Below are 24,619 nucleotides of genomic sequence, written 5' to 3'. Positions count from 1 at the left end.
AACCTTCTTAGAGCTGCAAGCAATCCAGAGTTTATGGCTGCCTCTGCTAGGCCCAGGTGTACATAAAAATACCAGCTTCACACCTAGGCTGGTTTTTACCCACACTGGTCCTGGGAGAAGGTCCGCTTAAAAGGCCATGTTTACCTGAGTCCTGCCTCCTGCAGCCTCTGTTGCTGGCTGCTTATTGGGCTCAGCCACTGAAAATACCTTTGTTAGACTCTAGCACTTTGCTAAAGTCTAATTCAGGGATTAAGAAGGGTGAGGGCCTGACCAGGTGGTGGCGCAGTGGATAGAGCGTCGGACTGGGATGCGGAGGACCCAGGTTCGAGACCCCGAGGTCACCAGCATGAGCACAGGCTCATCTGGTTTGAGCAGAAGCTCACCAGCTTGGACCCAAGGTCACTGGCTCCAGCAAAGAGTTACTCAGTCTGCTGAAGGCCCACGGTCAAGGCACATATGAGAAAGCAATCAATGAACTAAGGTGTTGCAACATGCAACGAAAAACTAATGATTGATGCTTCTCATCTCTCTCCATTCCTGTCTGTCTGTCCCCATTTATCCTTCTCTCTGACTCACTGTCTCTGTAAGAAATAAATAAATAAATTTAAAAAAAAAAGAAGAAGAAGGGTTATGGATGTGGTTCCACCAGTAGGCCCCAGGTCTCATTCTGTCCAGAATTTTTTTCACAGACCTCAGTAGGGTGTGGCCCCAGGAGTCCAGTGGGTGTGACCTCTGAGACAGAGGTATGGTCTTCCTGCTCTCTGGGCAGTTTCTACTGAGTCCCCATGAGGTGGAAGTACCAGTCTTAGAGTCGGGAGCAAGCATGTGGGGGAAGTTTTAGTCTCAAAACCAGACAATTGAGTCACTGATGCACCTCTTGCTTCCTTGCCTCTCAGAACGACCGGTTGCCATGACTGGTGTAGGAGATACATAATTCTTTTAAAGTCTAGAGCAGACAGAACAGATTTAGCTCACCAGTTTACCAATCTGACAAGGTTACTGTTATAAAATGAGAGATGTGCTCTACAGAAAAGCATTTACTACTGCCGTTCCCCACGTAAAACTTATATAGAGGATAGAGTCAAAAGTGTTAGGATATTTTGTGTAGTATTTTAAGTAATAACTATGTGGTATTTCCTTTCATTATTACTTTGCTTATTTTTAGGATGTGTGTTTATACTGTAGGATTTTTTAGGTATTTTAGGTTGTATTCTATCTGGCATTATGTAACAATCCATCTTCCATGTCCATAGCATGTGCTTGCCCCCAACCTCTTTAATGCATTCATAACTGTCCACATTATATCAACAGCAAGAGCCTAGAAAAGATGGTCTTTGGTTCCATTCGAGTTATTTGACTGATAGAAACTGGAAAATCTGGTTAAGGCAGGTAGAATGGAAGCTCCCTATTATGAGAGGAGATGACTCAGTGCATTTCTCAAATCTTTATGCCCTGGGGGAGGGGAGAGTGATAGGTCTGCCTGGAACTGGTCCAACGAGAAAGAAAGGGAGGAGACAGGAGGGTCGAGGGGGGCAGGGGCACCAGTGACTGTAGTGGTCAAAGAGCTGAATCATGCAGGAAGAAAGGAAAAAGAGATGTCCAGTACTGAGAGACACTCTCACCGTGGGAAGCACTGGCAGGTGGTTTGCAGCCCATGGGGTTTCAAGAAGCAGCAGAAATGCACTGCAGATAAAATTGAGGGAAGCAACCCCATTAACAGCCTAAAAGTAAGCCGGTCTGGGGGCCAGAATGGGAGATGGGAGCTTTCAGATGTCTGCATTCTCTCCCCACTTCTAGAGCAAGAGAGAGAGGCCTCTCAACAGGCCATCGAGCACAGGGGTGGTGACTCACCAGAGGGGTCCACGGTGTTCTCTAGCTTTAGTTCAGGGTCTGCATTTTCGATGCACAGTTGAAGAGAGTCCTTTTGTGATTAAAACATTAAGTTCATTATTCGAGACACCAAGTCAGTTCCTCCAAGGGGAATTGCAAAGTGAAACATAAATATTTTTTAAATTTCTGATGGAAAATTTATGAGTACAAATTTTGGCTTATTGTTCTCATTTTAAATATGAGAATTTTATGTCTTCTCCAGCCATGGAAGTCCTTCTTGACAGTCCTTCTTTATATGAAAGGTGACGTTTTCATTTATTGCTGTCCTCTCCACACCCCGGAGTATTGGGGCTGTTTGTTACACAAAACTGAGAGCTTACATGTCTAATAATTCTGTACCCATAAAGGCCCACCTCACTCTGCTGAGACAAGGAAAGTCTAGCAGCCAGTTCATGTGCCACCAGCCAGTCAGGAAAATCATTTCTGCCCAGGCCAATGGTGGTTCCACTGGAACCATTCTCCAGTGCCCTTCTTTGGGCATCCAGTTCATAGAACTGGCCCAGCACTGGTTACGGTGAGAAGCTGACTGAGAATAGAGTAACACCAAGCTCTACAGGAAAATACAGCAAGGGGACAAGCTGACAGATGCACACTCAGACGCTCCACCACCAGGTATAACATAGCACGGGCCTGTGTCTGAGCCCCTTTAATCAGCCTTTACTCCTATGAGTGGATGAGCTGGAAACATTTGTGTCCTAGGCCACCTCCACCCCCTGCCTCGGTGTGTCTGTCCATCCCTTCTCCTCAATACCGATGTCTTCCCTTCCAGCAATTGTCCCTTTTCTTTCTGGCAGCACTGGCTTTGTTCTCTATTGGATCACTCCTGTCAGCGTTTAAACAACATCAGCAACAAAATGCCCCCCTTTCTCCAGGTAGGTGGCCACTCTTGTCTTGCTTCTCTCCCCTCAAACCTGCGGTCAGTCATCTCCCTCCTCGCCTCCCACGTCCTCCTGAGCTTGAGTCAGCCAAGACCTCACTCTTTCACTCCACCAGCTTTTATCTACCTTTATGAACACTCTCGTTGGTTTTGTCCATGTCCACCAAAGCCACCAATGCCCTCTAGGCTGCCGGCTGCAGTGGCCAGTCCTTGGTCTGCTCTTTCCCACCACTGGCAACAAGCACAGTTGATCCTCACTCCCTCCTGAAGTGCTGTCCTCATTGGCTTCCCAGACACCTGTCCTCTAGAGTGACACCCAACCCCACTACTGCTTTATCTTGCTGCTCAGCAATGGCTCCCATCTCCCCAACCTCTAGACCTCAGTGGCCCAAGAGCAGTCTTCAGACCCTTTCTCTGCTCCTCCTGTGTTCTCTTAGTATGTGGTTTCACCTGGTCTGTTGCTTTTAAGCAACACTGACGCCTGATGGCCCCTAAACTCATTATCTCCCGTCCAGATGGACTTCCAGGCCCGTTTCCAATACCAGTTGCCAGTATAGTGTCTCCACGTTGGTGTCTAGGTCCTAGACATGACAAAACACACGTGTCCAAAACCAGCTACTTATTTCCCTCACGTTCTCCCGATGCACTCCTCCCGCAGTCTTCTCCTTCTCCGTGGAAGGTGCCTTCATTCCTCCACTTGCTTAAGCCAACAATCCGCCCTGATCCTTGTCTCAGGCAGGACAGGCAATCCACTAGCACATCTGTTGGCCGTTCCTTTCGGATAGCTTCACAATTTTATCCTGTTTGGACATCTCCGCTGTTACTACCCTAGTCCACTGTCTCTTCTGGAATTATTGGAATCATCTCCTAAGCAGTCTTCCAGTCTGCGCCACTGTGGTCTTTAGTCAGCAGACAAGCCCAACGGTAGGGTTGAAATATACATTATCCCTTCCTCCTCTGATTCCGCGCTGGCTTCCAGCTTGTGCTGTGTGAAAGCTGGAATCCTCCTGAGGGCCAAAATCTCCTGTTACCTGCCCCCACAGCCTCCTCACTGCTGCTCCGTCCTTAGTTCCCACCATGCCTACCTCACACCAGACAAGCTTCGCCCTCATAAATCCTCAGCTGTCACCCCAACTTCATCCCTCACACCTTCTAGGTCCTCTGCTCAGATGTCACTTTATTGAAGGGCTGTCCCTGCACACTCCATCCTTTATCCTGGTTTCTTTTCTCCGCAGGGCTTGCCATCACCCGACTCTGTCTCTCCCTCCGGGGTACTTGAGGGGCAGTGTGCTTCTAAATTCATAAATGAATGCTGAGTGAATGATTAGCATCACCAAGTTATGTAATTTTTACAGGGAAGGTGATGTTTTTCCCATTAACTTGTGATTCCATTCTTAAATTTAACCTATTGTCAAGTCCATTTCTCATCAGTAAATAGACACCTTCTTTTGTGAATATATATATGATCAAATGCCATGTCTGATTTTACAACATTTTTATCACAAAACACTACCAAGCCTTTTCCAATGGTTTGTAGCAACTTCACAATATCATGTGGTTTTAAGCTATTGGGGGTCAAGAACAAAATTGTACCCTGTGCCTTAACTGGTTCCACAAGTACAAGAAGTACAAGCTTTGCATTCGATTTCCTCTCCACAATTGTTGGTTTCGGCTGCAATCACATAATGACTCCGTGATCATTAGATTGGGAGCGAGCGCCATAATCAGGGGGTGACTGCCTAGTGGTTCCCCTCCGGAGTTCGGTATGGGAATTAGAGGCAAATGAGAAGAAAGGCGGGAGTGTGCATCAGGACTGTGCAGGCGTCAGGCCTGCCCCAGCGGCCCCGCCAGCACCAGCCGCCCCAGCGGCCCCGGCAGCACCGGGCACTGGGGCCCAGGTGCTGTCTGTCAGGGCACAGCTAATTGGGGAAAGCTGTGCTGCCCCCACAACTAAGATGCAGCAGTGGCCACATGAAAGAGCTCTGGAGGCCCCTGCACTTTTACCCACTTGGAGCTTACTGCAGTGTTTTCTCACACTAATGAGCAATGCATTTAGTCACATGCCTTTAAAATTAGAATCAGAGGGTATTTTTTATAGTAATGAATGTTTTGCTTAAACCGAACAACATGTGTTTTGAAAGGAACTGGAAATGTAACATATGGTTCACATAGACTGAGCCAGGCCTTGTTGAGACATTAATCCGAGGGGCAGGGGCCGTTTGCTGAGTGGGCCCATGCTCAGTCTTTACTCGGTCATCAGTCTATTTTCCTTAGCTCAGATATTTAGTTTTCAGAAGGCCTGAAAACGTACTTCATCCCTGCTCTATAAAGACAGCTTTAGAAACCATTCACAGAGGAACATAAACTATAATATGACAGGAACTTCCTATTCTCATTGTTACAGTTAGTTTATATGTTCAACTGCAATAAACTCCCATCCTCAGCTCCCTCAGAGCGCGGGGCCTCTGCACAGACCAGCACGGAGCTGCCAGCTCCGCCTCCTCAGAGGCTTGGTGAGAACTCTGCCACGTGGAACAGCATGAGGTCAAGCTCCTGGCCTGGTTTCCGCAGATTACCACCTGGGCCATGTGCTGTGTTTTATGGTGTCCACACTGTTTGGACCTGTTCTGTGCATTGGGGCAAAGACAAACATTACAGGCCCAGCAATTGAGCACGTCCCTGCCCACTGAGGATGAAGCCTTGGGCGTTGCTTCCACTCATGGACCTCTATGCTTGCACCCCAAAAAAAGATTTCTGCTTTTAAGGGCTTCTGTGATTAGATGGCGCTCACCCAGATAATCTCCTCATTTTAAAGTCACCTGACCATGTGGTGGCACAGTGCATAGAGCATCAGCTTGGGACTCTGAGCACCCAGGTTTGAAACTGAAAGGTTGCCACTTTGAGTGTGGGCTCATCCAGCTTGAGCACGGGCTTGCCAGCTTGAGCACAGGGTTGCTGAATTGAGCTTTGGATCATAGACGTGACCGCATGGTCACTGGCTTGAGCCTAAAAATAACTGGCTTAAAGCCCAAGGTCACTGGCTTGAGCCCAAGGTCACTGGCTTGAGCAAGGGGTCACTGGTTATGCTGGAGCCCGCCCCCCATCAACGCATATATAAGAAAGCAATCAGCCTGACTAGGCGGTGGCGCAGTGGATAGAGCGTCAGACTGGGATGCAGAGGACCCAGGTTCAAGACTCTGAGGTCGCCAGCTTGAGCACGGACTCATCTGGTTTGAGCAAAAGCCCACCAGCATGAACCCAAGGTCACTGGCTCCAGCAAGGGGTTACTCGGTCTGCTGAAGGCCCGCTGTCAAGGCACATATGAGAAAGCAATCAATGAACAACTAAGGTGTTGCAACGCGCAATGAAAAACTAATGATTGATGCTTCTCATCTCTCTCCATTTCTGTCTGTCTGTCCCTGTCTATCCCTCTCTCTGACTCACTCTCTGTCTCTGTTAAAAAAAAAAAGAAAAAGAAAAAAAAAAGAGAAAGCAATCAATGAACAACTAAGGTGCTGCAACTCTGAGTTGATGCTTCTAATCTCTCTCCCTTCCTGTCTGTCTGTCCCTGTCTGTCTCTCTCTCTCACTCACTTGTTAAACAAAAATAAAAATAAAGTCTGTCAACTGCAAAGTGCCTTTTGCCATTAAGGTGACAGGTGTCCTAACAAAACAGGACACTGACACGGGCCCATCTTTTACTCCTGTTTACACCTGAGGTTTATGCTTTCCGGGATTTTAATGCTCACTGACCCGTCGGATAATTTTGGCAGCTAAATGCAGTAAAAGGCTGAAGAAAACTTAAATGGTAAAAATAAAAATTTCCTCAGACCTGAGTTTTAATTGGCCAAGAAAAAAGCTGTTTACGCACAGACAGAAATACATATGAGAATTCTCCTCAAAGTGAAATATTGGCAAAGGACTTCAGCAGATAATTAGAATTCCTAGGCAATTTGCTTCTTCCAAGATGCTTTTTGAGAGGTCTGGAGAGGGGGTTTATCACCTATGGATAGCTTTAATGTTTAGACATGGGCTAGCTCAAATTAATTCCAGATCTAATTTTTTTTACTCTAATCTGCCCTTAAGTGTATCTGCTAATGCCACATTTCTAATTCCTGGGTCGCTAGTGACCCTGCATGAAGGAGACTGACTACCTCCCTGTCATATATAGATGATCCCCCAAACAAACAAATGAATGAATGATGCTTTGAAAGTCATGGGTTTTTTGAAACCCCTAATGTATTTTTTCATTGCAACAATGTTAACAATAACAGCTAGTTGCCAAGACAGACCTGCAAAATTCAGTTTAGATTATAATATACTTAAGGCAGGTGCTGCTTGAAAGAACTGTAGACCTAATCCGTGAGAAATTGTATTCTGAGTCCCAGTTGCCACGCCCTTAACGCGGAGCTCACTGTCCCAGTTCCCAGGGACTGACTCAGGCACAAGCCATGGAGGGGAGCCAGCAGGGCTCTGCTGCGGAGTCCAGAGTCCTCAGAACAGTCCTTCAAGGAGGTGACAGCAGCTACAAGGCTTCAGGAAGAGAGCTCCTGGGGCAGTACATCCCACCTGGGCAGCCTCTCAGGAAGACTGGTTGACAGTCTCCTTTCTCCACCAGCTCTGCCCATTGGCTCTGTAAGAGACCATGGCTAAGTGTTTGGCATCTCTGGTGAGCGAGGTAGGAGAATATTCCGTCCCTATGATAAACACAATTCCTTTAATAATTTGCAGTGTTCTGTCTGCTAGAAGTAATATTCATTTTAAAGCATGTATTCTTTCTCAGTGCATATTTTTATATATGTCCACTGTAGGACATACGTAATGTCAGCTTGTATGTCACAGCCAAGCTGAAGTCTGCGGGGACCGCCCATGAGCTTGTGCAGCAACTTGTGCGGCACAAACATGTGCTCACACTGCCCCCTGGCGCCCATGCGCCAGAATGCAGCCGCCGACTTTGCCGAGTGATCACAAAGTAAACTGAGAACAAAGAGAAACAATAGCTCAGAGTAGAAGCAAGCGATTAGAGAAGTTAAGCTGTGTGTGAGTTCCTAGGGTGGAAAAGTAAATGATCAAAACTCTCGTGTTCCTCTCCTCGTCCCCACCCCACCCCCATCTGTCTTACTAACACAATACCACTCACTTTTCTTCATCCTGACCAGGCCTGAAGGTAGGAGAAGAATCCCTGTGCTAAACCTACGAATAAAGAAAATAGATGCCATATATGTATTTGAATGTATGTGGTCGGTTAAATAGCCTGTTTGAAACAAACATTTGGTTAATAGGGAAAGAATAATGCACTAGAGGAAAATAAAGATAACATCAAAAATCTCAAAAAAATCAAAGATGATTTCCAAGAATTGTGTTAGGTGGTGAGCTTGTTGGAAGAAAAGAAGGTGTATTTAGATCCTCGCTGCAGATCAAGCTGCCAAAATTATAACAAAATCAATGTTCAAAAGCATGAGAAGATTGGAGTGAATCTTTATCAAACATATGGAGAACTTTTCAAAGCTGGAAGAAATGACAAAGGATAATTTGGATAATTTAACCACATCAAAACAAAAACTTCCCTGTGTTAAAAAAGTAACACAGGGTCACAATAAACAGACAAATGTTTGTACATATAATAGATGAGAAGCTCATACCAAAAAGATAAAAAGAATTTGACTTCAAAACCAGAGATGAACAAATGAAGGAAAAAGGGACTCACAAGTAACTGTGAAAGCATTCACCTGAGTGTAACCAAGCAGTGCTAATTAAAACTACACGCCCTTTTCCAGCTTACTGAATTAGCAGAAATGTTTTTTAAAAGAATATCCGATGCAGGAGAAGAGAAGGGAAGGTAAATATTGTGAAATGTTACGGAATACCTTAAAAAAATAAAAATAAAAAACAGTTGGCATGTATCAGAGTTCTTAGAAATAATCACACTCAGCCTGACCAGGCAGTGGCACAGCAGATAGAGCATCAGACTGGGACACAGAGGACTCAAGTTCGAAACCCTGATGCTGTAGTCCCCTGGTCAAGGCACATACAAGAAAGCAATCATTGAACAACTTAGTTGTTTCTCTGTCTCTCTGTCTCTCTCTCTCTCTCTCTCTCTCTCTCTGTCACACACACCCACACACAAAAAAAGAAATAGTGACACTCAGAAATATGCTTGGCTATTGGCTTAGTGGATAGAGCATCAGTCCAGCATATGGACATCCAGGGTTCGGTTCCCAGTCAGGACACACAGGAGAAGCAGCCATCTGCTTCTTTGCCCCACCCACTCCCACTTCTCTCCCTCATCCCTTCCCACATACAGTGACTAGATTGATTCAAGTGTGGCTCAAGGTGCAGAGGATAGCTTGGTTGGTCCAAGCACATCAACCTCAGGCTCTGAGGATAGCTCTGTGCACAAGCATCAGCCCCAGATGGAGTTGCTGGATGGATCCCAGTCAGGGAACATGTGGGAGTCTGTCTAATTATCTCCCCTCCCCTCACCTAAAAATGAAAGAAGGAAAAAAAGAAAGAAAGAAAGAAAGAAAGAAAGAAAGAAAGAAAGAAAGAAAGAAAGAAAGAGAAACACAGTGCTACCATTCTTGAGAATTTATTCTGTGAAAAGTTTAGTAGTGATAGAAATAAAACCAATCATCACTAAAGTAATAATTAGTAAAGTTTATTGCACACACACCAAAGAGACAATTTGCAAACAGGAAGCACTTGAACCAAAGTGTGGAGGAGGCCCAGGGGGTGTTGTCATAGAACAGATAATACAGGGGAAAGCAGTGATGGGTTACTCTTCACTCTGATTGGTGATGACATTGAGTTTTCTTAAGTGATAGGAACTGATCAGTGGTTTCCTCACATCAACCATGGGGAAACAGTTCAAGTTTTGCTTATGGTTTGCAGCAGCGTGAGCAAGAAATGACCCAGGTCAAGTTAGTCTTTGTGAAATAAACTAAATTAAGCTTTGCTTACATGACTAAACTAGTTTTGTCTGCTCAGGGAATTTTCAAGGTTGGTCTGTTTCTTCCTTATTTCAACAATTCTTAAGAAAATGGCCTTAGCCATGAAAAGGCTTTATGGTCAAAGATGATATTGCAACATTATCTTTACTACTACAAAATGTATACACCTCTTAAATGTCCAATGGCTTGACCACAGGGGGTGGGAAGGGAGACGTGTCCTGCCCCACTGCAGATAGGTTCCAAAGCTCAATCCTCTTGGGCCTCAAAGGTGGTGAGTGGGCCTGAGAGTCGCCTGTAGCCTCCCACGGCTTCATCTTTTCACCTCAGAGTGTCTTAAAAGTAGTCATTTCCTGGGTGTGTCATGACATGAAGGAAGATTAGGGGAAGTATTTTATAGTATATACATTAAAATGTTTACAAGGAAATTCCAATATAACAGGTTAGGTTATTGAAGACAAAAAAGAGAATACCGAGTTTTACATAATCATCTAATCTCAAATATGTTTTTCAAACCATATATAGAACAAAGACTTAAAAAACACACACCTAATGTTAATAGTGATTTTATTGTATAGTGCACCTAAAACGCATGTTGTTTTTCTCTTCCTTCACTTTATGTATTTACCAAGTTCTCAATAATGACTACTCGTTTTTAATAACTAAAATATAATTCTTAAGTCTTTAACAGTAGAATCTACCATTAGATGGCATGACAGTGATTGGCCAGTGAGGGCTATGCTATTGGATCAGTGATAGTCAACCTGGTCCTTACCGCCCACTAGTGGGCATTTCATCTTTCATGGTGGGTGGTAGCGGAGCAACCAAAGTATAAATAAAAAGATAGATTTAACTATAGTAAGTTGTTTTATAAAGATTTATTCTGCCAAACTTAGCAAAAATCCAACATAAAGTACTTGGTAAGTAATTATCATTATATGCTTTAACTTGCTGTAACTCTGCTTTATAAATTTTATAAAGTAAAGTTACTTTCCTACTTTATAAATCACCATTACTGTGGAACTGGTGGGCAGTTAGAAAATTTTACTACTAACAGAGATACAAAAGTGGGCGGTAGGTATAAAAAGGTTGACTACCCCTGCTTTAGGTGATACACTATTTCACTGTGATCTTCCCGTTTCTCTAGTCTATAAAGCAGGGGTCCCCAAACTTTTTACACAGGGGGCCAGTTCACTGTCCCTCAGACCGTTGGAGGGCCAGACTATAAAAAAAAACTATGAACAAATCCCTACGTACACTGCACATATCTTATTTTAAAGTAAAAAAAACAAAACGGGAACAAATACAATATTTAAAATAAAGAACAAGTAAATTTAAATCAACAAACTGACCAGTATTTCAATGGGAACTATGCTCCTCTCACTGACCACCAATGAAAGAGGTGCCCCTTCCAGAAGTGCAGCAGGGGCCGGATAAATGGCCTCGGGGGACCGCATGTGGCCCGTGGGCCGTAGTTTGGGGACCCCTGCTATAAAGCTACTACCTCAAGAAGTCCATGGAGGACCCTCCCGAAAGACAGGATCATTATCTCCCTGGGTCTGAGGTGGAGGGAGTTTTTGGCTGGATTTGGAGTAGAGGACTTCTGAGATGTCCTTCAGAGCTTGCCTTTTGCTCCCAGATTCATGAGAATCATGGGTTATTGTTAGTGTCAGAGCCCACAGTTATTTCAGGAATGACTTCAACCCTGAAAGAAACTGAGTCTTGTCAACCTTGTAATATTACCAATGTTGACATGTTTTGCATTTTTAGATTTAAAAATTTGAAGTTCCAGTCCACACTCTCTTTCTTTCTGCTTGCCAAAGGAATTTTGCTACAGACAAGGCCTGTCTGAAACTAACAGAGAGGGATACACTGCATGCATGAATTTCAGTTTGGATAATTATGAGCTCATATCTATTAAAACAGAAATGGTTCATTTTCATAAATTATCAAAGTATAAAAAAGTAAAGTATTATTTCTAGGCTGAGGAGCCATGACTTTAGTAAATTGGATTCATTATTTGCAGGATTGTTTAGATTTTAAATTAGATTGAACATGATAATTTTTCAGAATCTAATAATTAAAGACATGGAAATGTCCAAAAACACTTCTTCCCTTCAGCTCACCAACCCACCCACTTTGGGCTGAGCTGGTTTGGATTCATACTATAACCTGAAGACACTGGAGGTGGAGGGAGAAAAGAAGTTAGAATTTCGATAATTTAACCTTCTTAGCTGTATCTGAGAAGCTTTTTGTAAATAGAAAATAACATAAAGGTAGTAAGTCCTGCAGTAAGAAAAATATCTGGACTATTTACCATAGCTTCCATTTAAATATAGCTAGCTGAAAATTTTTATTCATGGGAATTCTCTTGTGGTAAATTTCCATATGGTCAATTAAATGGTGCTAAGTATATAAGTATTTGAAAATGGCAGGCATTATACTTTAATAATTTCCAAGGTGCTATACAAATGCTTTAGACTGAGCTGAGTTAATCACTAGTGAATTTTTTAAAATAGCACAAAGGGTTTCAGATGTTTATATTAGTTAAGTAAAATAATCCTTTAAAAAAATTACTGCTTCTTAGAGTATATTGGGAAGAAACCAAAACGTCCTTCAGTAGGTGAATGGATAAACAAGTTGTGTACATCCACACAATGAAATATTATTTATTGACCAAAAAATGGGCTATCGGGCCACGAAAAGGCATGGAGGACACTTCAATGCATAGGGCTGAGTCAAAGACACTGGGTGAGGAGGCCACACACTGTAGGTTTCAACCATATGGCACAGTGCAAGAGACACAGTGGAAAAGGCAGAACACTAGAGACAGTGCAAGATCAGAGGTTGCCATGCGATGGGGGAGGAGGGATGATGAGGGGAGCACAGGATTTTTAAGGTAGTGTAAAATGTTCTGTGTGGTACTATAATGTTGGATTCGTGTCATTATGCAACCGTCAAAACCCATAGGACTGTATAACCACAGCATATATCCCAAAGTAAACTAAAGTAAGCAATGGATCAACATTCCTTCATCGGTTGTAACAGGTGGACCCCACTAATGCCAGTGCACACTTGTAGGAGAGCCTTGGGTTGTGGTGTGGTGATACACAAGAGAAGCTCTCTGTGCTACCTGATCAATTTTTCTGGGAACCTAAACTGCCCTAATAAAGTCTATTAATTGTAAATGATCATTCCAGTAATGAGAGCTGTCCCTATATGGCATGGGCTGGCAATGACTATACCTAAGAAAGTGGAGAGAGAAACAGAATGGCCATCATCCTGAATGAGGTGGAGAGACTCCCTCTTATGAGCGGGAGGCTGTACCTTACAGCCCCTCACAGCCCCATCATCCCTTAGTCCTTCCTCCAGCAACAGTCCAGGCACAGCTCTCGTCCAGCCAGCTCCTTATGCTTCCCACTGCGGCCGAGACCACCAGGAATGCTGTGTTCCCAACACCGTCTCTCACTCATGATCCTAACGGTAGTGGAAGGGAGGCGTGCATGTGTGTGCATGTGAAAGCAAAGCTCCTCCCCTTCTGGGCACGCCACACACTGCATTATCTAGGAACAAGTATGTGCCTCACCTCCTCAGCCTCTGTACCCATTTCCACCTAGGCCCTCCATGAACACTTGATCATGTCTCCTTGGAACTCAGCACGTGTAATATCATGGAATCTTATAACATTACAGTACGTTAATAACAATCATTAACCAAGCAAATGAGTGGATGGTAAGTATTTTTAAAAAATTAATCAATTGAGTGACATTCATAAAGCGTAAAACTCACCATTTCAGAGTGAACAATTCAGTAGTCTTTAGTACATTCACGGTCGTTCAACCGCGACCCCTAGACAAAATGTTTTGTCTAGGTCCAAAACATTTCCATCGCTTTAAGTAAAATACTGTACCCATTAAACAGTTTCTCCCTATCCTCTCCTGCCGTCAGCTCCCAGCAGCCACGGACCTGTGTTCCGTCTCGAAATGGGATCGTACAGTACGACCTGTGTGTCTGGCTTCTTTCACTCGACATGTCTTCAAGGTTCACCTGTGTGGTGACAAGTGTCCATGCTTTATTCCCTCTTATGCATGAATAATCGTCCCTGGTAAATACACTAGAATTTCTCCATTAACCCATTGATGGGCACGTGGGCTGGATCCATCTTCTGGCTATTGTGTGTGAACGGAGCTGTTGTACACACTGGTACCTGTGCTTAAGTCCCGTTACTCGGGTACACACCTAAGAGCGGAATTGTGGAGTCAAGGGACAATTCCACGGTTAACTTTTTGAGGAACCACCAAATTGGTTCCACAGCTGCGGAACCACCATCGTGTGTCCCCAGTAATATGGAAGGCACCAGGTTTCCAGTTTCTCTACGACCTCACCAACACGTTTCCCTTTCTCACTGTTATTGCCGTGCTACTGGATGAGGAGCAGTGGGGCCTCCGGGTGGTGGAGTTAGAAACCTTGGGCTGCTTGGCACATACCTTTAACCCCTGCACAGGTGAGTTTCCTGTGAAGCTAATAAAGCTGTGTGGCATTGTCCCTGACTGAAGATGGTGTGTTGGAATTAGAATTCATCATCTTCTATCCTTTTTCTCTTTACAACCGCTCTATAAATTGTATGTTTGCCGCCCCATAAACCTTGAGATTTCCCTGCACACAAGCAAATGAGGATGTCTACCAAGCGTGACAGCAACACCCCTATGGACAGCTCTGGTGGTTGTTGCTTTGCTTCCAATGTCACCACACTCGCAGAACGTAAAGCCTCTCTGACAACTATCCCACCCTCTGAGTAGGACGTGTAGGAGCCTGGCGCACTGCGTGGCATGGCGGGAACCGTGATGACCCAAGGCCACTGCCATCGCAGGACACCCTGAGCTATCGCTACACATAGATTTCTGTTTTCAAAAGACTGCAGACATCACTCCGCTGCCAAGCGGTCTGTGTGCAGCCAATGGGATGACTCGGTCACGTTTACTGAGAGGGATCAAGATGCCCACACAACCTCGTATGATTGCCCATCCCCTGATTTCCATAACAACCTGTGATGTGCATCTGAGGTCTGCTGTGAGTGCAGACTGATCAGGTGGGAAGAGAGCCCCTCAGCCATGCCCCAGGGGCTCACTGTCAGGTCCTCCCACTGGGCTCTGGCCTGCCTTTCAGAACCCAGGCCATTTGGGTGGAATATTCCGTGAAGAACAGCCCGTGTCAGACTGCCCACATCATTTGCACCAGACACACTAAGTGATTCCGACTGTGGAAATGTACGTGATCGTACCTATGGTGTTCTCAGTTTTCTGCATTTCCCTCTTGAAGATTACGTGTTCTTCCCCTCTGCAGAACATTAGTGTGCCTTACACATGAGAAAAGTGTGTTTGAGTTAACATTATTCGATTCTAACAAATTCACCTTACAGCACTGACTGCTTTAAAAAGGAGCCAAGTGACTAGATCCTCACTCACTGGTGACCTGTGAACCCTGAGTGATCTTCGTTTATTTTAAGAGAAGCAATTCCCTATAACACTAGTTTGGCCTCTTAAGAATCAAAATACTCGCCTTTTAAGGATCAACCAACGTTGAGCTCAAATCACCTCCATGTTCTCTTCCTTGGCTCTGTCAGCCTTCCATCACCTGTTTCCGTACATCTTCAGTTAGATGGGCTGGGCCTCAGTGAGCTCACCTGAAGTGGGTTATAATAGAGCCCGTCTCCGTCAGTTTTGTGAGAATCAGGTTGATATTGACACAACTAGCTTCCCAGAAGAGTTAGCACTTGTTGCCCTTCCACAGTTCTCAGCGTGCAGGACTTGTCCTGTGGAACAATGGGGTGCTCCCATGGTCAGCCAGACATCTGAGGGCCCGACATCAGAGAGCCAGCCCCCTGTCTGAGGGCCACACCGACAGGTAGGTTCTGACTCAGTGGACCTGGGGAGGGTCCTGAGTTCTGCGTTTCCAACAACTCTCAGGGTTAGCCACCTCCGCAGGTGCACAGAACCCTCTTTAAGTAGAAAGGTTAGAGGACTTTATGTGCCTTCCTAAGAATATGGAATGTCCCAGCAAGGACCTCTCCTGTTGCCCATTTTTATGACCACACGCATCTCCCTCCTCATCCCACACCCTGTCCCCACCGGGCCCCCAACAATCACTGATATGTTCTCACTTTCTATGACTCTGTCGTTTCAAGAACCTTCTATAAATGGAGTCAGATACTTAACCTTTGGAGATTCAGAAGGTTTGTTTCTTTTGCTTTTCTAAAAGTCTTCTAGTTTCATTTTCTTTACCTTTAAGTTCATGATCTATCATACTGAGTTGATTTTATGTAAAGTAAGTTGACTTTTTTGCCTTCACATCCTGTTGTTCCAGCATCATTTGTTGCGAGAGCTATCTTTCCTTCTTCGAGTGGCTCTTGCATCTTTTGTCAGAAATCAGCTGGTGTCTTTTTAAGGATGGCCTAAATGCCCTGCAGGTCTGTCCCCAGTGGTAGATGACTGACAGCCGTGGAAACAATGGCAGTGACCCAGTCAGAGCAAATTCTTCATGAGAATCTAATGACTCACAGAGAAGGAGCTGCTCGTGTGGGAAGGAGACTTTCAACACAGAGCCAGACGACCGGCGTGGTTCTTTCCTGGTTTTCAGAGTGTGTCAGCAACTGGTCTAATCTAGTCGGGCTCATCATTTATCTACTTCCAATAGGTGCTTCAGCCTTTCATTGAGTGGCTGAAAGGTAAAGAGGGATTCAGTTCTATCCCCATGTGCAGTCATTTCCTGTCACACATTCAATTTGGCTCCTTGGTGCTTCAGGTCAACTCGACGCCTTTCACACGTTAAGAGGAAGGAAGAAAGGAAACCGTGAGTTGGACACTCAGAGTGTCCCTTAACTGTATGTGCCCCACTCTCCTTTATCTCGACATCACACTGAATGTTCACTCTGCATCGTTTCCTTATTAGGCACTGCTGATTCTTTACCTGGACTACAAGTGCTGTCTCTCCACGCTTTCAGAGAACAAAGGGTGTGTTCATAGTTTCCAGTCCAGGAAACGTATCCCTGCTGACCATCTGCTATTCACATGCTCATAAGAGAGAGCTCACCCAAGCACTCCACCCTTTGCTGGCACCAACCCTCCTCCCTTCTGGGTGTGCAGGGACTGGGGGCCGGTGCTCCAGGGGCCCCCAGAGCTGGCCACAGTCCCACACACAGGCCAGTGGAGGACAGACTTTCTGCTCTGCATCCTGCGCTTCGTGTGCGAACTCATGACCTGACACCTGTGTCTGAGACCTGCGTGCTGACCTCTGCCTTCCCTGGCCTGGCTTCCTCCTGCGCTGCTTCTGGTTTCCCAGAGGCTCCCCTGTGACTTTGCTTCATCGACTCACACAGTCGTGGGTTCCTTCTTCCTACAAGGTGCCTCTCTTCACATGTAAATGACTGAATTTCTCCATGGGGAACCCCCACCTGCCAGGGGCACCTGTCCATTCACCAGCCTCCCTGCTGAATTCAGTCTCTGCGCCCTCAGCTTGTGTCCACCTCCAGGCCACAGCGCACACAGCCGCTGAGATGGTGACGATCTGCTGTGGACCCAGTGACATTTGTTTGGGGGAGCGAGATACTTCTACATTCCTCTTCTCACCTCTGCCTCTTGTGCCTGCTGTCTCATTCCCACCTGACCGACAGTGGAGAAGCTACTCATCTAGTCAGCACCCAAGGCGTTCATCAGCGTGTCTTGGGGTGGCTGGGGCTACTGTGCTCCCCAACTCCGCTCCTCCAGGCGTGTCTCTCTCCCAGGCGGCCAGTGTACCTGGGCATGGATTACTTCCCATGGGAGAGTTCCTACCCAAGTGCTTCAGGCAGTGTTGATTCTGCGCCATTGCTTGGTGCTTTTGGGCTTGCGTGAAGACCTTTGTACTTGGCGTTCCCCATCGCTTCTGTGGGTTGCAGTGTGCAAAGTGAGACAGTAGGAGTGGTCTGTGGGGGTAAACATGTGTTCTCGTCAGTGCGGTTCAGAACTATCAGCACATACTGATAACAAGGAGCAGAAGGACGTTTAGTCACTTAGAGCTTCACTTAATTCCCTGCAGACAATGGACCCCTGTGCCACCTGCCTCCGGGGAAAAGCAGCCCCTCCAAACCCCCACCCTCACTTCCTCCCCCCACCTGCCATGTGGGAAGCATGGCTGTGCGTTCGCCTTTGGTTACTGTGCTCTCCTGCTAGGAGGAACACGGCGCTGCATCTGCCAGGCACGGAGCCATGTTTCTTCCAGTCTGCACCACAGGCACACAGCTCTGCTCCTTGGCCAGGCCGTCGCGCTGTCTGTCTGGGCAAGCACCTCTTCCATCCCCTCAGAGCAGGTTTGGTGAGAGAGGAGGCACCACTCCTCACCACACTTCATGTGGTTTCTATGTCATCGCCCTGACGGTGGACTGTGACCCCCAATGGCCCCTTGAACTCACGCCTTCCAAGGGCAGATCACATCCAGAATCCCTCTCAGCTGGCAGCAAACATCTCCTGGGAGTGTTTTGGGCACAGTTTTCTTCATTAAAAACAATAGCAGTGGCACTGCTCTAAGTTCATCACAGCTATGAGCGTTAAATGAGTTAGCACGAACCCGTGCTCTGTCTGTTTTTAAGAAACTTCGCAAATTTCCTGTTCTCCAGCCAGCAATTTCCCGCTTCCCAGCGGTGTCTATTTTTTCAATCAGCTCTCTGTCATTTTGAGAGATTTATGGCATTCGGCGCATTATCTTAATCCACTGTTTCATCGGCTTCATAAAATAGCTTTTCCCATTTATTCTACTCGGGGAAGCATTCCGATACGGCCTGCTAGAGCGGCCGCAACAGGGTACCACAGACCAGCGGCTGACACCACAGAAATGTACTTCTCACGGTTCTGAAGGCTGGGAGTCCAGATCCAAGTGCCATCAGGGTTGGTTCCTGGTGAGACCTCTCTTCCTGGTCACAAGTGGCTTTTTCTTGCAGTGGCCTCTCACTGCCTTTCTCCTGTGAGTAAACAGAGAGAGGGGGAGGGTTCTCTGGTGACCACTCTTCTTTTTTGGACACCAGACCTGTCAGACTAGGGTTTGACTCTTAGGACCCGACTTAACATTAGTTACCTTCCCAAATGCCTTGTCTCCAAGTCTCCAAGTGCACTCATGTCGGAGGTTAGGATGCCAACATATGAATTTTGGAAGGACATAATTCAGTCCCTTGCATTTTCTAGTATGTAAGTTTTTAAAGAAAAAAATAAATAAAACAGCAATTTACTTGAAGAAGCTAATAAGTCAGACCAAATGGAAGGGCATATTTAAGATCAAAGAGAGGGAAATAAACTAAAGAGTCTTCAGTGTAAACATAGAACATCATCTTTGCTCATACAAAATAAGTGTGCAGTAAGAATGAATGAATGAGACATTCAAAATGGGGCTCAGAACTTCTTCAAGACACCAGTGTTCAGGAACATTTGTGAATTCATTCTGTGATGTTTCAGACTGCCACTACATGGAAAAATGATAAAAATATAGTTGTGGCTTCCTTTACTCTTAAAAAGAGTGCTTGGAAGTCAGTAAAGAATTTAAGATGCTTCTTGAAATGAATACACTAGTATGATGACTATCTTGTGTTTGTGTTGGCGTGCGTGTTCATTCTCTTTACAGTCGGGGTAAGATTTGGGGAGGGCTGCTATTCATATGTGTGCTGGTGTGTGCATTGTTGTTTGTGCATATATGTGTGTGTATGGGGCCTACAGGTGTAAGCTGATAATTAATGTCACAATATTTTTATAGCTTTTTTGTTACTTTAGTCTTAAAATAGTTTTCAAACTTTTCTTTATTTTTTTTTCTTTTTCTTTTTCTGAAGTTGGAAATGGGGAGGCAGTCAGACAGACTCCCGCATGCGCCAGACCGGGATCCACCCGGAATGCCAGGGGGCGATGCTCTGCCCATCTGGGGCGTCACTCTTTTGCAACCAGAGCCATTCTAGCGCCTGAGGCAGAGGCCACAGAGCCATCCTCAGCACCGGGGCCAACTTTGCTCCAATGGAGCCTTGGCTGCAGGAGGGGGAGAGAGAGACAGAGAGGAAGGAGAGGGGGAGGGGTGGAGAAGCAGATGGGTGCTTCTCCTGTGTGCCCTAGCCGGGAATCAAACTCGGGACTCCGGCACGCCAGGCCGACACTCTACCACTGAGCCAACAGGCCAGGGCCAGTTTTTAAACTTTTAACAAAGTTAGGTACCACTGCATTTCTGGGCCATTAGAATACGATTTGTGAACAATAAAATAAATGTCATAGGCTCAACCACCAGCTCTCAGAGATGAACAGAAGAGGTCTAGAGCATGGACTGCTGGGATGGGGTCAGGAGCAAGCTCTGGGACCGTGAATGCATCACAGCACATTCCAGACAGACCAAGAAGAGTTTCGGTTGGGAAACTGTGCCTCCTGATACCCATCCATACATGGCCACATGTAACACTCCTGTGTACAAAGTGCACATATGCAGCACCATATGCACAAGGGAGGGATGGTAAACCACTCAAACCCTTCACAGCTCTGAGAGGTGAGTGTGCGGAGGGAGTAACGAGAGAGTCAGCTGGGCTTTGTCCACCAGTCTCATGATGGCTTAATGTGTGTAGCTTGTGTGGTATGCCAGCACACACGGTGGTGAAACTCAGAATTTTGGAGTCATTGCAAGGTTTCTCAATCACAATTTTACTCCTACAAAAGCATTACCTTATTCAAAGTGGGCTTCTTTAACTGTAACCTTTGAGGACAGCTGTCCAAATTTATCATTAATTATTGTGAAAACCAATGAAAGAAGAAAGGCCCACTCCTCTCTTCCTCCAACACTTCTCAAAGTAGAACAATACTCTTTGTCTAGTTCCTGCCTGTTATTCAACAAAACAAAAGTAGCAGGTTTTAAAGGGCTTGAATCAACCTGGAATTTTTTTTTAATGAGTTAGGTCATTGAAAAATGAATTTAATTCTTAATTATGCATTAAAAGGAATCTAACAACATTTCCAAATACCAAAATTTATTCAAGATTTATTAGAAGAAGTAAATACCAGTTTTAATTGAGTTTTGGAAATAACGAATGGAAATCCAGAATATTATTTAGAGAACAAAGGCAGCTGTTACGTACTTTTTTACGAAATGCCTATTAAGACAATGGGGAAAAAATGACAAACTTTTATGATCTTACGCCCTTTTTCAGCCAGTTTTCTTAAAGATGATGAAGTCTTCCCTGCGAGAATTAAAGCCACACTGTGGCCCTCTCCTGTTCACTTTGTGTGCAGCATGAGACGCCACTGACCTCTTTCCCAACCTAGCGTCCCGGTTCTGTAGCATTTCTCTCTCAGACCCATCTCTCCACATCTCTCCAATTGCAGCTCCTCAGTTTCTTTCTTTACTCTGCTCTTGAAAGGTCCACAGATTCCGAAGGTTGACCTCCCAGCCTTCTCCTGTTCCATGCAGGCTCTTCCCAGAGTCTGAGCCACTCTGTGATCACTATCTCCTCTAGATAGGCCCACCCACGGTCAACATCTCCAGCTTAGTCCCACCACCTCCCACACCCAGATTCTCAACTGTCTTCCACGCTATGTGGCTTAGAAAACAGCCTGACTCTTCAATCACACCTCAAGTTTAACATCAACTAACCTGAACGTGTTTGCATGTGGCTCACAGCTTATGCTTCCCTCCAAGTTGCCCACAGGTATCGCAATGATCCACTTTGCTAACTCTGCTCATTTCCCAGGCCCACCGTAGCCAATTACCAGAAACTAAGTGGCCTAGAACAACAGGAATGTCTCCTGTCACAGTCCTGGAGGCAAGAAGTCCCAGATCGAGGTGTCGGCAAGGGTGGTCCTTCTGAGGTCTGAGAGAAGGTCTGCCCCGGCCTCTCTCAGCTGCTGCTGCTGGTGTTTCCTAGCTGGTGGCTGCTCCCTGTCATCTCAGCCTCTGTTGTCACATGGTATTTGCTCTGGGAGTCTCTTCCAGGCCTTCACTTGGCCCCCTTGGAAGGACACAATTCATTAGATGAAGGGCCCACCCTACTCCAGTATGACCTCATCTTAAATTAAGCAGTTACATCAGTAAAGCCCCTGAGATCGCCTTTCGAGAGTCCAGGTGGACACGGATTTTGGCAGGACACATTCCAGGGAGTACACGGACAGAAACCTGACATTTACATTATCTGTGGTGACGTTAACTCACATGTTTTACCTCGACTCTCTCCCAGAGGCGGATTTAATGGCGGGCACATAGGGCGCGTGCTCTGGGCCCCAACTTATGAAAGGCCCGTAAAACCCAACTTTACACTTTTTTCGAATGACACCAAGTTTGGTTTCCTATGTGCAATTTTAATATAGTACATAATATTTTTTATTTATTTAAAACTATGGTGAACATGTATTTTTATTTTCCCTGTCTCTCTTTTTTTTAAGGGCCCCAATATTTTCTTTTGTGCTTGGAGCCTCAGCTGACCTTAAGTCATACTTCCTGCTCACCACAGCTAATTCTCTTCCTTCTTTTTTCAATTATTTCAGATATAAAAAATAACATTCTTTAAAGCATAGCTAATAATGCCCCTCTTCTGCTTAGAATTCTGCCTTGGGTCCCCAGTGGTCAAGGCAAGGTGATTCGGGATGCCGCGTGAAACGTCGAGCCTCGCTGTGTGCCACGAGGCAGCAGCCAGGCCCTCTCCCCAGGCTGCCCCTGTGCTCTGGGCATTCTGTCTTCAGACCAGCAAAGTGTCAGGACCCGTCCAACGGCTGCTCAGATACCATCACCGCCGTGTGAACTCACCCCAACCACGGCTCCCCACCTCACCCCATCACAGTCCCTCAGCCCTCTGTGCTGAACCAGTGCATCAGTCTTAAGTGAGAGGACAGGTATCGCGGGAGACAGGAAACCTTTCCTAACAGACGCAGTTTCCGAAGAAGCTCTTTCAAGATTCATGTCTTAGGTGTGTACTTTTTAAAAAAACTTACATTCTCAAATCACAGGAATGTCACACCCGAAGACAACCCCTGTCACGGAGGCTTTTCTCCCGTGACAGAAGGAAGCCCACCCCTGGGCCACCCCAGTGTTACAGATGTACCACCCAGGATGCAGACACTCCACCACCCAGCACAGGAAGTGGGCAGTTACACAACTTTCTTTTTGCCTGTAGCTCTAAATGCATTTAAGAAAATGAGGAATATTACCATAATTCTATTCCTCTTCATCAACTTTTTTTAAAAAAATGAGTTTTCCCTGCATCTTTATCAAAAAATGAATAAATATCATTCTAATAATAACCAATTACTTTTCCATAGGTACATATACAAATTTTTAAGTCTTCATCAGTCTTAATGAGAAATGAGCATTCAGTAAGACTTTCCTTCTTATGTGTATGTACTCAAATTTGTAAAATATGTTTTTCTGTTTGTTTGTTTTGGGGTGTTTTATTTTTGTATTTTTCTGAAATGAGAAACAAGGAGGCAGAGAGACAGACTCCTGCATGTGCTTGACCAGGATCCACACAGCATGCCTACTAGGGGGGCGATGCTCTGCCCATCTGAGGCGTTGCTCCATTACAACTGGAGCCATTCTAGTGCCTGAGGCAAAGGTCATGTAGCCATCCTCAGCACCCGGGGCAACTTTGCTCCAATGGAGTATTGGCTGCAGAAGGGGAAGAGAGAGACAGAGAGGAAGGAGAGGGGGAAGGGTGAAGAAGCAAATGGGTGCTTCTTCTGTGTGCCCTGGCAGAGAATCGAACCTGAGACTTCCACATGTCAGGCTGACGCTCTACCACTGAGCCAATTGGCCAGGGCCAAATGTGTTTATTGTATACTAAATCTTTCATCAAGGAATTATGAGGAATAAGTCTTCTAAAATATGTAGTTAGTAATACGAATAAGAAATGCCAAATACAGCTCAAATGAAGTATAGTTCTATAAGGCATATAGATCCATTGATTTCCTCTTTTACCCTCATTTGACTTTTTGTTTGTTTGTTTATCTCACGGAATATATATTTCCTCATCCTTATTTGTCCTTTTTTTGGTTTAACCACAAAATTACCGCCTTACCAGGTGGTGGTTCAGTGAACAGAGCGTCAGACTGGGATACCGAGTACCCAGGTTCGAGACCCCGAGGTCTCCAGTTTGAGTGCGGGCTCATCTGGTTTGAGCAAAGCTCACCAGCTTGGACCCAAGCTCGCTGGCTTGAGCAAGGGGTTACTCAGTCTGCTGAAGACACATGGTCAAGGCACATATGAGAAAGCAATCAATGAACAACTAAGGTGTCGAAACGAAAAACTGATGATTGATGCTTTCATCTCTCTCCATTCCTGTCTGTCTGTCCTTATCTATCCCTCTCTGACTCTCTCTGTCTGTCTGTCCTTATCTATCCCTCTCTCTGTCTCTGTAAAAAAAAAAAAACCACACATACACAAAATTACCTAAAGCAAACTGCATTCCTAGCTTCTGTGTATATGTAGATGAGGGAGAAGACGGACCAAGTTTGCTGTAGGAAAGAGGCTGGAACAAGGGAAAGATGACATAGACTGGTGCCCGATGCTCAACTAATGCAGAAAGAAAAACGTACGGTAGTGAAAATACAGCTGTGCCTCTGGAAGACTGGCATGCTTTCTAATATGATGTTCAGCATTTTAACCATGAGGGAGGTTTGCACAATGCAAACTGGTATGATTATGTGGCAATTATATAGTCAATTAGGGCTTTTAGATAATTCAGCAAAAGAAAAGCATTGTCCTAAGGTCTTGGGGCTTGAATTAGATGTTTTGACAGTTTGAATATCTGACTTTACAGTTAATGACCCACCAACCCTCAACTTCACTTTCTATAGATTTTTTTTTTTGGTGTGTTGAGGCAGATCAAATAAGGTCAAACAAAAGTTTACAAGTAAGTGGGTTTATTTAGT

The 24,619-nt window shown here is 45.3% G+C and overlaps 1 protein-coding gene across 1 annotated transcript in view; it reads left to right on the top strand.

Moving 5' to 3' along the window:
- CNGB3 (cyclic nucleotide gated channel subunit beta 3) overlaps window positions 1–24,619 on the top strand; it is a 133,580-nt gene that overhangs the window by 36,814 nt on the left and 72,147 nt on the right. The window lies entirely within an intron of this gene.

The sequence above is a fragment of the Saccopteryx bilineata genome, chromosome 3 (genome assembly GCF_036850765.1).
Source record: "Saccopteryx bilineata isolate mSacBil1 chromosome 3, mSacBil1_pri_phased_curated, whole genome shotgun sequence".
NCBI classification, from domain to species: domain Eukaryota; kingdom Metazoa; phylum Chordata; class Mammalia; order Chiroptera; family Emballonuridae; genus Saccopteryx; species Saccopteryx bilineata.
Note: the sequence above shows the minus strand (reverse complement) of the source record. Positions and strands in the feature narration are given on the sequence as shown.